Source organism: Lissotriton helveticus, chromosome 2_1, assembly GCF_964261635.1.
Source record: "Lissotriton helveticus chromosome 2_1, aLisHel1.1, whole genome shotgun sequence".
In the NCBI taxonomy this organism is placed as follows: Eukaryota; Metazoa; Chordata; class Amphibia; order Caudata; family Salamandridae; genus Lissotriton; species Lissotriton helveticus.
Window position 1 is genome coordinate 2,044,173,644 of NC_136059.1, and position 14,671 is coordinate 2,044,188,314.

A 14,671-nucleotide genomic window follows, 5' to 3' on the forward strand; every position below is an offset into this window, starting at 1 on the left:
CCTTGAACTTTTGATTTACTATAAAGACATTTAACTCAAAGGCTGAAGACTTTACGTTGTTCATCACATTGCGTGATTCTTCCATTGTGTTTACATATTGATTTATTGGTTAAAATCTGCATTATATCAATCAAAGCTTACCTTTGTACACTCGTTTAGAGTGACTTGCGCAGTGCATCAGGTTTTCCAGATAACCATCTGGTGAATCTCTACATAGTATTAACAGAGGCTTGCAGGGCCTTTTTCCTGTTGCACGCAACTGTATATATTATTTGAATTGCAGCATATTGTACTGAATTTCTGATTATCTAGTTTATAGAGTGCAACCCGGTTGCTTTTTGTTCTCTTTTTCAAAATACTTGCCCTGGCATGATGTAGGTAATTTTTGACATTTGGGTGCAATCATTGCACATTTTAAAACAAAATGGGGTCAACAGCTAGTGAAAGTCAAGTGTCATTGACTTGGCACACCATGAAAGCACTTGAATATTTAAGGAGGGCCTTTGCAGAGTCTTTGGCTTTTAAGCAAATGTATGTGACAATGGAGAGTTAAATTCCCTATTGGACCCTAATATTTCAAAACAATTCTAGGGGGAGAATTCACTCATACCCTTTCTTGAAAGATCAATGAAGACTCACAGGAAACAGGTAAGTGAGTAGTAGGCTTTATTAAGCAAAACAACAGCCAGCAGTAAGGAAATGACTCATCCCAAGCCAGCCTGTAACCAACTGACACAAAGAGAACTCCACAACTGTGAGTGGAATGTGGATTGCACTAGGCACAGTGCTCCACGCGCATTAAAATTGGCAATTACAACACATCCTTTTCCTTTATAATAACAAATGAAAGAAAAGGGAACGAGACAATGAGTGAGGAAAGAAGAGAGAAGAGGAATGGAAAGAAAGAGAAGAAAAAAGAAACGGCTAGAGAGAGGTAAAGAAAACAAAACAGACTAAGAAGAGAACTGAAGTTGAGAAAGCAGACTTAGAGAGAGGAAGAAATTGAAGAGAAATTTACTTGCAAATATAGTCACTGAGATAACCAGGAGGATGACGTCCTCTTCTTGGACTCACTTCTCTCTCAGCAGGAACATCTTCAAAGCGGAATGAAGATTCACAGGATACACGTAAGTGAGTAGTAAGCTTTATTGAGCAAAACAGCAGTCAGCGGTAAGGACGTGGCTCATCCCAATCCAGCCTGTAACCAACTGACACACAGAGAACTCCACAACAGTGAGTGGAATGTAGAATGCACTATGCCAGTGCTCGACGCTCCACGTGCATTAAAGGTAGTAATTACAACACCCTTCCTTGAAGATGTCAATCTTACTTGCTCTGCTCTCCCTCGGCAGAGCTGAACAAGCATTACATCCCATTGCTTTCAAAGATCACCACTCACTGCAATAGCACAAGGTAATCAGTGTCTTGATGAGCACTGGTTAATTTCTGCAACTTCCACTAGAACATGTTTTGTAAAGTAAATTCTGCAGTGAAACACACACTCCTCACATTAAATACAAAAATAATTAACAACACATTTTTAAACAAGATTTGCAATGTACAATTATTGCTAACAGATGAAAATGTTTGTTTCAATTTAAACTTATCCCTGTTCATTGAATAAGTGACAGTAACTTGCAAAACATCATGAATCAAATTTTATTCACAATAAGCAATAATTTAAGAAAATAGCATCAACCATATTCAGTGTATGGTCTATATAACTTAATAAATGTGGACATATGAATCACTGTGCCTTTTTTAAATCTGTTTTTACCCTTTCGCTATGACCAATCAATACATTTTTCTTGCAGTAAATATTAGGGGAACTTTGAAATCCCAGTGCTGTTCTGTGTTTCTAGGCACTATATGCTTTTTCAGAAGAACACATCATTTTTCATGCAATAAAAAAAAGCGGTAAGGTCACATTGCATTTAATGCTAGCACCCTAACATAGGTATAATCTAAAATAGACCAGTTGTGTTGTTGCTGGGGGGGAATCAGGCTCAAAGGTCATATTATGACACTTCCTGTGACGTGCCTAGGATCAAAGGGTGTGTGATCTCACATCTCCCGAACCCTGGCATTTCTTCTGAATCGACTACTATGCAAATATTATGAGGACGACTATCTTGCACTTATTCAATACACCCGCGCTGTGCCTCTGAATTTGGGATTAAAAACACAATTAGGCTGAACTTGTACTGTTTGAACTCGTGCACTGAAAGGAACACACAGAAGAATTGGATCACAGTCAAACAATGTACTGGCGTGGCTTAACAAAGATGCCTACAAAGGAACGAAAAAATACAAGAAATGTGCGTTCTGCAAAGTTGTGGTGTTTTTTTTTGTTTGACAATATTGGGATTGTGTATGCAACCTTTTGTGACCTTATGTTTTCCCTTATTGTGTGTTCATGCTAATGTGTTACGCGCTAGTGCTCGTTTGGCAGACAATGTAGTTAAACAGTTCTGACGGTTACTAAAAAATATAACAAACACAGTGGCGGCTGGTGACATTTGAAAGTAGTGAGGCGTTAAAGTTCAGGATGAGTGTCACCAATTTTGTATTGTGTCCACGGTTTGAACTGACCATTCTATTGTCCTCTGTACTGGTTGGTAATGCCTAGTCAATAGCAGCCACCCCTAATCCTGCATACTAGCCATGGGAGGCCAAGCACCCACTTAAATCGTTCTCACTAGATACTAGTGTCAGGCAAAGCAACTCATGAAAGCAACTCACATGAGTCCTCATAAGTACCCACTTCCTAATACATGTCCGATTATATCACGAATAACGATGTACAAGGCAATGTGGAACAAATCCAAGAACGGCTGGTTAAACAGAAGCAAGAAACTATTTGGAGCACCAAACAAGCCCTTGCAGTTAACGCCTAGCCCTACCACGGTCCGGTGGCGTGCAGAGACAGTCTTGTGTGGATGCCGGGCTCAGTAAATTCCACCGAAGCACAGAATGCACAGCAGCCAATCCATAAGCAGTGGCACCAAATGTTGAACTTGCAATGTAAAATAAACAAATAGAAGGTGCACACTTATATCACAGAAACCCTTCTCTATCAATAAGCTGGTGTCTGATGCACACTGGAGCAGCTTTACGCTTGCCCGACATCCATGGGCACTTAGACACCCACCTGACTCGCACACACAAAACTCATTATGTTGTTACAAGAATGACTTTTGCCCAAATCCCTTAATTATCACTCATGCGGACACCAGAAGCAGACTGGAGTGGCATGAATGCGGGTTTACGCAGGGAAGCACACACAGTGTGATGCCATGCTGCGAGGTCTTAGGCTAGCTAAAGCGCTTGCTTTAATCCCAAACTTCATAGCACTCACCCACTCTGCCTAATCAGTAACAAAGACATGTATAAAAGTGCGTTCTCTACTTTACAGTAACAACAAAGATGCCCCCTACCTTTCTGCTCGTCTGAAAGCTTCATTGTCAGGCATATCTGCCTTTTGTGCTAGTGTTGCACGTCGGTGCCCCATTAACCCTTTGAACGAGGCAGTCAGATGTGGTTAATCAGTGCTGGCTTTTTTATCCAGAATGGCTTTTTTTTCAGACGTCTGCATACACATCAGGCACGTCTGTACAAACGGTATCAAACTTTATTCTCGCAGGTTGTGTGAGCAGGAGCACACCATGCGTCATGTAGGGAGAGGAAGGTGCCGATGTGGCAGCTGAAGGCAGGGCCCCAGTAAAAGGATACATTAAGAAATACAAACCGAAGAACAACTCGAGTCTTTGCAGTGCCAAGAAGGACAACCAAAGTACCCTCAATGTAATTTAAATTAAGGTGCTGAAACAACGGAATACCACAAATTATATTTCAGTGATTCATATTATTAAAATGCGACAATCTAAGATGGCTATGGCTATGCTGTTGTGTGTGATTACGCACTCACAATTCAGTACAGATAGAATAACCAACTAGCATGTGTGCATTCTGAATGCGTGCACGCCAGTGGAACGTGCAAAAGCCCTGCTGCAACAACTGCTCCTTGTCGTGTGCTGCTTCCACGTTGGCCCAAACTCACCAATTTAACAAACTCCACTAAATAGGCACTCCAACCAGCAATTTAAGACAGACAGGAAATACGCAACCCAATTCCATGTCAATATGATGATGAAGCAAAGCAAGCAAGATATCCGCTTCCACCAAAAAGTACATGGAGTCCAGCGAAGTGCGAGTAGTGGAAGGAGTGAGGTTGGTGTCACTCACTTTCCAGCAGTCACGGCTCGCTCACAGTGGGGGCCGGGGGGGGGATAAATAAAATAAAAAACTTACCTTGTCTTGGCCGGGTCCACTCCACACCATCTCTGCTCTGGGGTCCTGTCCCGTTGGCGCCTAGACTGAGTCACTCTCTCCGAAGTTCAGGCTCTGGCTGGCTCTCCGCGCGCCTCTAAACAATAATGGCGGCCAACTAAGACACAGTAGTAAGCTAGTAGCCAATCCTGATGCTGCTCTCTTTAGAGGAGAGCTGCTCTCTAAAGAGAGCAGCATCAGGATTGGACTGAGCCTTAAAAAAACGTCGTTCCTTTTTCAAGCACTGGGCTGCATTAGGCAACCCATTACTCTGCACAGAGTGCTTGCTTTTTTAATATCCACGGTTTCTTCACTACAGAAACCCTGCCGGTCAAACACCACATGCGCAGTGAGTGCGCACTGTGCTGCCTGCCACAGAATCTAGCGCCACCCAGTGTCAGACAGTGCACACTGCATACTGTCTGAAGCACAATGACACACACCGCAGGGCAATAATTATCGGGCAATTTATTCGAGCGGCACGTTAATTTATAAAACTTTTATTAACGCACCGCTCGAATAAATTGCCTGATAATTATTGGTGAGGCAACGCCCAAACGCCCTAATGGTAAAACCGCCACTGGACAAACTTTTGATTTTTTCCAAATCGGTAACTTCCTCTAGTTAGCATTGCAGTGATGCCAGTAGCTGGGCATGATAAAGGGCATGCGCAGCGCTGTTGTTTAATCTCGAGGGCAGTACACAGCGCACCGCATAATGCAGTTGTCAATAAGCTGCAAGCGCCATAGTAAATATCAACCTTCAATTGTAGTAATCTGTTATATATCCCAAATCAATGTAGAGAAAACGTTCCGGATCCTCCACTGTCGTCTTGTTACCACTGTGACTGCACATGTTTTCCTGACACAGCAAAGGTTTGAAGGTCTAAAGTGCTTATGTTTGGCTGGCAGGCCTGAAGGCACTGCCAGACCAACGTCTGCACTTAATTTCCTGGCATCATTGTTACTCATGGCTAGGTGTTATTTTGACTGTAAGCTGAAATACAGCTTCCTGGCCCTAAGTGCCATCCAAGGTCTCATTGAATTGAATAACTTTGAAGGCCTGGCTCCAAGATTAGATGATAAAGTGGATGTATATGTAAAGTGTAACACCCCCCCCCCCAAAAAAAAAACCCCAAACCTAGATAGATGTCATCAGGGAGCATAAACGTCGCTCTCCAAATCATTAAAAAATGCAATACACCCAAGTTGGATGCCCAAAGTGAGAGCAGTAAAAAGTCATCAAGTTAGAATGTCTAACTTGAATGCTGTTCCTTTATGTGCATATGGAATACTTAGAACAATTGTCGAATGTCTGCCCTCAGATTCAGAGACTGCGGTCCAAATCTTGGTCATGGCACTGCCATCTAAAGTTGGTAATTTTGAATTCAGTGTCCCGCTTGGGAAGTAAAATTTATGAATCTCTAAGGGCCAGTTGATTTAGCACAAAGCTTAAGCAACAGAGGAAAGTTCTGGTTCAGCAAGAAAGATCTTAGTCTATCAGCTACCGAATGTAGCATCGACTGATAGTACAAAACCAAAGGATGGTTTGATATCTCAAAACCAGTCAGATCATAAGATTGTTGGCATCACACAAACTGTGTGCAGCAATAAGCAAAAGAAATTCAGTGCATTGGCCACCAATAAGGAATTGAGTGCAGTGCCCCTCCTTTGGGGTTTCTTCTTGTATAAGTTCATGATGCAACATCAGAGTGATGTGACATCACACCACCATCGAAAGACCATCATGTGTTCAGGATGTGCATTAAGTCACCAAAATGGTCGCAAGATCGGCATGGTTTCCTGTGCTTGTCATGAGAACTGACAGATTCACAAGTCCACATCAGTTATTGATAGGAAAAACAAACTTAATAGCAATACACAGGACATTAGAAATAATGGTTCTTATTCTTGCTATTCCCATGGGAATAGTTTTCAGAAAAGTAAAAGAATGTAAAATTGCAGTACATGGAATGTAACAATATACTAAATCACTGAGCCATTGTTAAAATAGGGGAAAAGGTCAATACAAAAAAACATGTATCAACAAGAAGCTCTTCAGTTGACTTCACATTTTCCTTCCTTTATTCATTCTAAAACATTGTTAAATGAAAGAAAATCATTAAAACCATGAGAAATTGTATTTAATAATTATGAATTATTACTACATGACCCTAGTTATTATTAGGAATATCTTATTAGTTCAACATTCATTATTTTCAAAAAAATGCAAATTTTCTAGGTTTAAGAGAAATAAAATAATTTAGTAGTATTAATAAACTATATCATCTCTAGTCAGCCACGGTCGGTAGTGGGATGACCTGCAGGGCGGTGACGTGGGTTGGGGGAGGGGCAGGGTGGAGGGTGGTAATGTATGGATTACGGCGTTTTACAGATAAGTAAACATATAAATATATAAAACAAATTTTGTTGCGTGCACTGCATCACCAAATCCGATGCAGTACGCACAACAAAATTCATTTTATTTATTTACATGTTTATTTACCTGTAAAACTCCGTATTCCATACATTACTACCCCCCACCCTACCCCGCCCCTCCCCACGTCCCCGCCCTGCAGGTCATCCCACTACCGACTGCGGCTGTCTCTAGTATTGGTCTGCAAAGTTTCAGGCTCATATCTCATTGTTTAACAGCTATACCACCTATGTTTCTATGCAATGTATTCTCTACAAATGCATTTCAATCGAAGTAGACCACTTCATGTATAACATCAAATCTCACCCTTTGTATCGGTATTAGTGTACATTTGCATATGTATATCTATATTACGTTTAAAAGCACTCTTTTACCGTGCTTCTGCTACTTCTGTCTCTTTCACATGTGTCCCTATCTAATGTGTTTAAAGTGAAATGTTCAAATTCATGTTCTCAGCTCCGCATCTCCTCTTGTATTATTTTTTATATGTTTGTGATCTATCTTCTTCCAAATTGTTCTATTGAATGCAAGCATGCAGCCATTCTTTAAAAGTGCTTAAATGTATTTTTTTCAATATATGCCTAAATACAGAGGGCCTCATTTATGAGGCTGTGACCACTTTTACGCCGCCGGTGCGTCACTTTTTGTGAAGCACACGTGGCTTAAAAATGTGCCTTGTTTCGCCATATTTACAAAGTGACGCGTCACTTTGTAAACCCCTGCACCACATTATACATGCACCAGGTATAATTTATGCAAGGAGGGCGTATTGACGCAATAAAGGGTCATGGAAGTGACGCAGTGAAATCTATGAGATTTCCCTGCTCCACTTCTAGGACGCAAATGCGTCAATATCTTACGCCTGCATCATGGCAGGCGTAAGACTGACGCAGGCCCTTTCACATGGGGCTTGCCCCACGTGAAAGGACACATTGCTGGAGTTGCGTCACCTTTGTGACACACTCCAGCAATGCGTCACTTTTCACTTACAGATATGCCAGAAATACTGACGTATCTGTAACTCCTTGCGACATAATGCGTCATATCATAAATATGACGCATCAATCATGTCGCAAGGAGTACGTACTGAGAAGTGATGCATCACTGCTTTCACACAGCGATGCCTCATTTCTCATAAATGAGGCCCAAAATGTTTCAGTACCATTAAACATCAGCTTTTCACATAAAAGGCAATCTTACTTATACAATACTTTTCTATTTCAAAGGCGTTGAACTGTACATTATCTAAAGTAACACAAGCTCTGAAATTATGTGTTGATAGAAAGCTTTATGAAATGGGAGTTGCAATTGTACGTGCTGAATAAAAAAGTGATAATTACAACTGCAGGCCCTGTTGAACAGCATTTGTGTAGACATTAAATCCTTGAGGTTAAAGCATTTCCTTTTTTGAATTTACATCATTGGGATGCTGATTCCGAACCTCTTCATTTAAATAATGTCTAAATGTGTTGCCACAGAAAGCCAGACAGCTTGTTTAATTAAACTGTCATTGTACTTCCATTTCGTTTCCCGTGATTGATGGACTAGTGGAAGCTCAAGGGCCACTTTTAAATGGATATGTTTTAGCAAATGTTTCCTGGCAGATAACGCATTTCATATGTAAATGGTACATCAGTTTCGATGTCAACACCAGAAATACATTTGAGCTATCTCAACGGTGGGTATTTATTTACCATGAAAGTGTTCACAATATGTTCATAAATCCTAATTTAATAGTTCTGAAATATTTTGCTTTGATCCAAAGCTACAGCAATGTGCATAACCGCAACATTTCGCACATCAATTGCAACTTTACTTCAGATCGCTGAAGGGACACTCCAACCTTCTCAATATGATTTGCATAGAAATCTGATTCAAATGGTTCTAGGAGAAAGCAACAGGAACATAAAACACCAGAGCCTTCCCTGCAAATACATAATTCTGCCAAATGGAAATCGTGACCGTGGCATATATATTGCATTGACTGTAGAATATGCGACTCTAATGCTTAAAGATTGTTCATGCTCTGGCTTAGTCGGTAATGGCAAAATGTGGCTGATAAACGTATCAATATAAAGTTATGCAGTTCACAACGAAAAGAAAATATATATATATTTACCCGTGTGGCATCTACGCCTTAAGATTGTGTACCTCTTGTTTCAAATTTTCTTTGCACATAGTAAGGAGTCCTGGCCTTTAATTCGTCGTCGTCGAATTGTAAAATACATTCATTCACAATTTTGACACACACACACACACATATATAATCTACGAACAACCCGACTCACCTGGAGCTGGCCCTGACCTACAGTTATCCCCACTCCCCCACGCCACCTACCTTGCAGCGCCGGGACAGTGCCTGCTGGGATTTGGAGTCCATTGAACTAGGCATGAGCTCCTATTGGTGTGATGACGTCATTAGGGGGAGGGGACACAGTGACCAGCGAGTATTTTACACGGGATGAGCACTATGGGGTTGTAATCCTTACAGCACAGGGCACTGAAGAAGGCGAGTGTGCCGAAATGCATCTGCTGCTGCTGAGAGGTCTGAAATAAAGGGTTCCTGCACTGTTTCCCCCTGGTGGCCTCTGATCTTTTCTTCGTGAAGGGATGTTTACCGGATATGTAATTGTGCTTGCCAGATGCGCAATCCAGATGGCCCCGCAGCGATAAGAGACATGGAGTAAACGCTGGCATCTTGCTGCTTGCAGCTTTTTGGGACTGAGGAATCAGTAAACTCCGTCGACCGCCAAGAATGACAGGACATCGGATGTGGAGTGAGGTATTTTATCTCGAGGGGGCATGCAGTCTCACATTTGACTGACCCCACACATGATCTCTCCTGAAGGGACGGGCTGCTGCGGTCATGGGGGACTCAGGGAGGCTCCCGATGTTTCAGTAATCTACGAACAACCCGACTCACCTGGAGCTGGCCCTAACCTACAGTTATCCCCACTCCCCCACGCCACCTACCTTGCAGCGCCGGGACAGTGACTGCTGGGATTTGGAGTCCATTGAACTAGGCATGAGCTCCTATTGGTGTGATGACGTCATTAGGGGGAGGGGACACAGTGACCAGCGAGTACTTTACACAGGATGAGCACTATGGGGTTGTAATCCTTACAGCACAGGGCACTGAAAAAGGCGAGTGTGCCGAAATGCATCTGCCGCTGCTGAGAGGTCTGAAATAAAGGGTTCCTGCACTGTTTCCCCCTGGTGGCCTCTGATCTTTTCTTCGTGAAGGGATATTTACCGGATATATATATATATATTAACCTACTGGCGGTCGCCAGTAGGTAGTTATAGTTAGGATTGTTTTCCATAGGGAAATCGCAACATTCTATTGGGAATAACTTTGGCGCCGGTTGAGGAATCTGCCTGAAATTTTCCTCAACTTTGCCTCGCGGCGCTCCGGTCCTTCCCTGAAAGTTTGGGGGGATCCGTCAAGCGGGGGCCGAGTTAAAAGGGGGGTCCCAAAAATGTGTTTTCCCCATGTTAATTTCCATAGGGCGGTCGGACTCACTTTTAGCTCGAACGGCTGGATGGATTTTCACCAAACTTGGCAAAATTGTAGGGACTGGTAGCCCGATGTGCCTTTGCTATGTCTCAAGATATGTGCTCCAGAGGATTTTGAGTAATTTAGGTTCAAAAAAATATATATATCTATAGCCGCGCCCCGGTACGCGCCCTGGGGAGCGCTCCGGGCGCGCCACGCGACTTGCGCACGGAAAGCTGATTGGTTCACGGGTGTCTGTCAACATTCCAAACAGACCGAAGCGGCCGCCATCTTGTGTCTCGGTAGGATCGAGACATAGGAGGTGGCAAAAACAAAGGGGGAAATAACCAAAAGGGGGCAGGGTAGACCCCCCCTGACCCCCTAGGTTTGATGTGGGGGTCATAAAAGGGCCCCGCCGCATAAAAAAAAAAAAAAAGATTTTCACGAGGGGGGCGCCCGGTACGCGCCCTGGTGCGCGTACCACTGAGCGTACCCTGGAGAAAAAACAATGACAGACTTCTTTACAAATGTAGCATTTTTTAATACATTGGAGGGAGTTCTTTTTCATTTTTTTAAGAACACAGCTCTTTCATGAGAATTGGAGGTAGCTCTGAAAAGAACTTTTGTTTTTCTTCTTTTTTTTTAACAAAAACAAAAACAGGGAACTGGAAACAGCTCAACAGGAGCCAAAAATAAAATAAAAATTAGGCCTGGGGATAGCAGTGGTGGTTCTCGAGAGCTCGAACCATGAGTGTGACACTTTGCTCCCCATAGCAAAGAAGATGGTCACATTTTTGGCATTTTAATATAGCCTGATTAAAAGCAGGCTGAATATTTGGTATCATCTCCTGCTCACGCCGATGCACAGAAGGTGTTGCTCCACCGGTAGAAGTAGAGCCACCATCCCAGGGAGCCTCTCGTGCCAGAGCCCTGACACTCTCCCGTGCATAGTTCTGGGGATGTTTCCTTGACACGTGGCGTATCATCGTCCAGTTCCCGAAGCTGTATTTTTTTCTGGGATTTCCTCTCGATAAGATGGTGTGGCATATTTTACACTCCACCTTTGGAACATTTACCTTCTTCTCCCCCTCTGGAAATCCTCAGTCTCATCACTGCTGCTGGATGCTCTTGCAGCCATGATAATAGAAGTAAATATGACACAGGTGCCAAAGGCAGGTCTTGCACTCACAAAAGTGAAACAAGAAGTGAAGGAAATGGGTGGGGATTTCAGTCTTTGTAAAAAAAAAAAGTTAGGAACCAATGAAAAGTGTTATTTTCAAGTCACATGATCCGGGTTTTCATCATTTGGAAACCAAAACTGATTTGCACCAATGAAAAGTGTTATTTTCAGATCACATGACCCGTCGCGCTTACGCTACGCGCCCCGGGGCGCGCCCGTAGTCGCGCTCCGGGGCGCTCCCCGGGACGTGCAGCGTAAGCGCATAAGGACGTTGCTCGATCGTATGCGCTCGCGTGCTTCTGGGTGTGCTTACGCAGTGCGTCATATGACGCATCACACGGCTACGCGAAACGTAACGATGTTGTTTTCGTTCGCGGGAATAGCGCTAACGGGACGCTCCCTGGTACGCGCCGTAACATTGCGCTTACCCGTGCGTTCACCGGTACGCGCCCCGGAAGCGCCCCAGGGCAAAAAATTTAAAAAATTTTAAAAAAATTATATAATTCTACAATATAAAATTCGTTATAAAAAATATTACTTTTCATACCTATAGAGATTTGCTATTAAAACAACATTGAAATTCACAGAAAAAACATAGGTTTCACACCAGTTATAGTTAGGAATTAGCATTTAAAAAACCTATTAAATTCACTGAAAAAACCATAGGTTTCACACCAGTTATAGTTAGCTGGAAATTTTACTCGCATAAAACCATTGAAATTCCCACGTTATAGTTAGTTGGACTCACTATAACTTGCGTGTGCAATGCACTGCTAGTGACGTCACATATTACATCACTCATGACATGGTCAGTGACATCACTCATGACATCACTAATGACACCATCCTTGTGACAGAGTGAGAGACCTCCTTTCACTGTAATGTAACCCTTGAAACACATATTCAAAAATATAAACTAAAATTTTCAAAAAAATTGAGATACCCATATCACTTACAACAACCAATTCAATAATTCCACCATCTATATACACATGCACTAATTCGCCAACAGTTCTATATAGTCACTCATACATATACTCACTCATCATATGTAGTGATACACCTATACATTCTGTTGCACACCGACAGTCATCCAAAAGTTACTCACACACATACTCACACATGCAAATAAACTATTGAACATCCATTTTTTTGCATATACAGTTATACACACACTACAACTTTACTTCTAAGGAAACTTACACATACTTACTCTCTTAAACATTCACTTATAGAAGCACATACTAATTTAAACAGGAACTCTTACATTTCCTCACTCTCACATATACTCACTTATATACATCAATATTCACATATACTAGATTAAAACATATGTAGTTACTGATAAAGACACTAGTGAGATAGCCATTCACTCACTAACACACACATATACATACTCATCCACCCATACAGTCCTGCACATATGCTGTCTTCAAAACACATACAAAGAGAGAGTCAGTTATTCATGCATCTATGTGTTAAGTAATACACCCACCAAACCATACAAAAACTCATACTGATACTAAGAAAAACATCTAATAACCCATATACATACACATGTACCTACTCACCAACCCATGCAGCCACTTATACACAAAGTGAAACAATAATACATATATTTAAATATTTAAACATTACTCAATAATATTTATTTTTCAGAAAGAGGCATATTCACTGGATGGTGTCATCAGTCATGTCATGAGTGATGTCACTGACCATGTCATGAGTGATGTAATATGTGACGTCATCAGCAGTGCATTGCACGCGCAAGTTATAGTGAGTCCAACTAACTATAACGTGGGAATTTTAATGGTTTTATGCGAGTAAAATTTCCAGCTAACTATAACTGGTGTGAAACCTATGGTTTTTTCAGTGAATATATATATATATATATATATATATATATGTATATGTATAGGTATATATATATATATATATATATATATATATATATATATATATGTATATGTATAGGTATATATATATATATATATATATATATATATATATATATATATATATATTACCTACTGGCGATAGCCAGTAGGTATATATAGTTAGGACCTAGCTACCATAGAAAATCCGCAACATTCTATTGGGAATAACTTTGGCATCGGTTGAGGAATTTGCGTGTAATTTTCCAAAATTTAGGCCAGCTCCGCTCCGCTTCTTCCCCGGAATTTTCGGGGGGATTCGTCATGCGGGGGCCGAGAAAAAAGGGGGGTCCCAAAACGTGTTTTCCCCATGTTAATTTACTTAGGACGAATAGACAAGGCTACAGCCCGAACCGCTGAATCGAATTATACCAAACTTTGCAAAATTGTAAGGACTGGTACGCAGAAGTGCCTTTTCTATATTTGGTGAAAATTGCTCCAGTGGTTTTTACAAAAATTAACTTCAAAAAAATTTATATATCTGGTCGGTGCCTAACCACACATCTCATCGTGAGATCTGATTGGCTGTCAGCACTTAATCCAAGAAGTGTTGGCAGCCATCTTGGGACCAATATACATGATAGCACCTCATTAAAAAGCATTGTAGTTAATAGGGGGTTTTAGGACTTTAGTTACATTATAAATAATTTGGTGATGGGACCATACTCATTTTAGGAATTGTGGTGTGTTCTAAGGTGATTTTACCATGTGAAAAAGCTTTCTGCTGGGAAATCATGAATCATGTTTGAAAGAAAATGATTATCTCATGCTTTTCCCACAGTGGTTTGGAAGGGGATCTATAAGCTAAACTGAAAGCATATTTTCTGTAAATTCACATTATCTTTCTCAGTCATGTGAGAATGAAGTCTGACATTCTCAGTAAAACATGTACATCCAACAAGGACAGAGGCTGTCAGTTGATTCCTATGTGTTCTACTGCAGCCTCCTAGAGTGTTCTAAAGAACAGCTAACAGTCCTACTTATTAAAAAGGTATGGCACACCTGAAGCCATCTTGATTGGAATAAAGTGGTAACTCTTAAAACATTTAATTTAAAAAGGAACAAAATGAGGGGGTTCATTTTGCCATAGAAAGTATGATTAGTGCTTCAGAAAGAAAAATTAGGGCACATTTTGAGTGACTTCTCAAATCCTCTTCTATTTCATTAAAGAATTCTGACATGCAGTCTCCCAAGATGGCCACCAGAGTCAAAAGAGCCCAAATGTAGCCCAAATATCACCCAGATGTAGCCCAAGTATAGCCCAATGACAGAATGTCTCAGAGTGTTCTAAAGAAC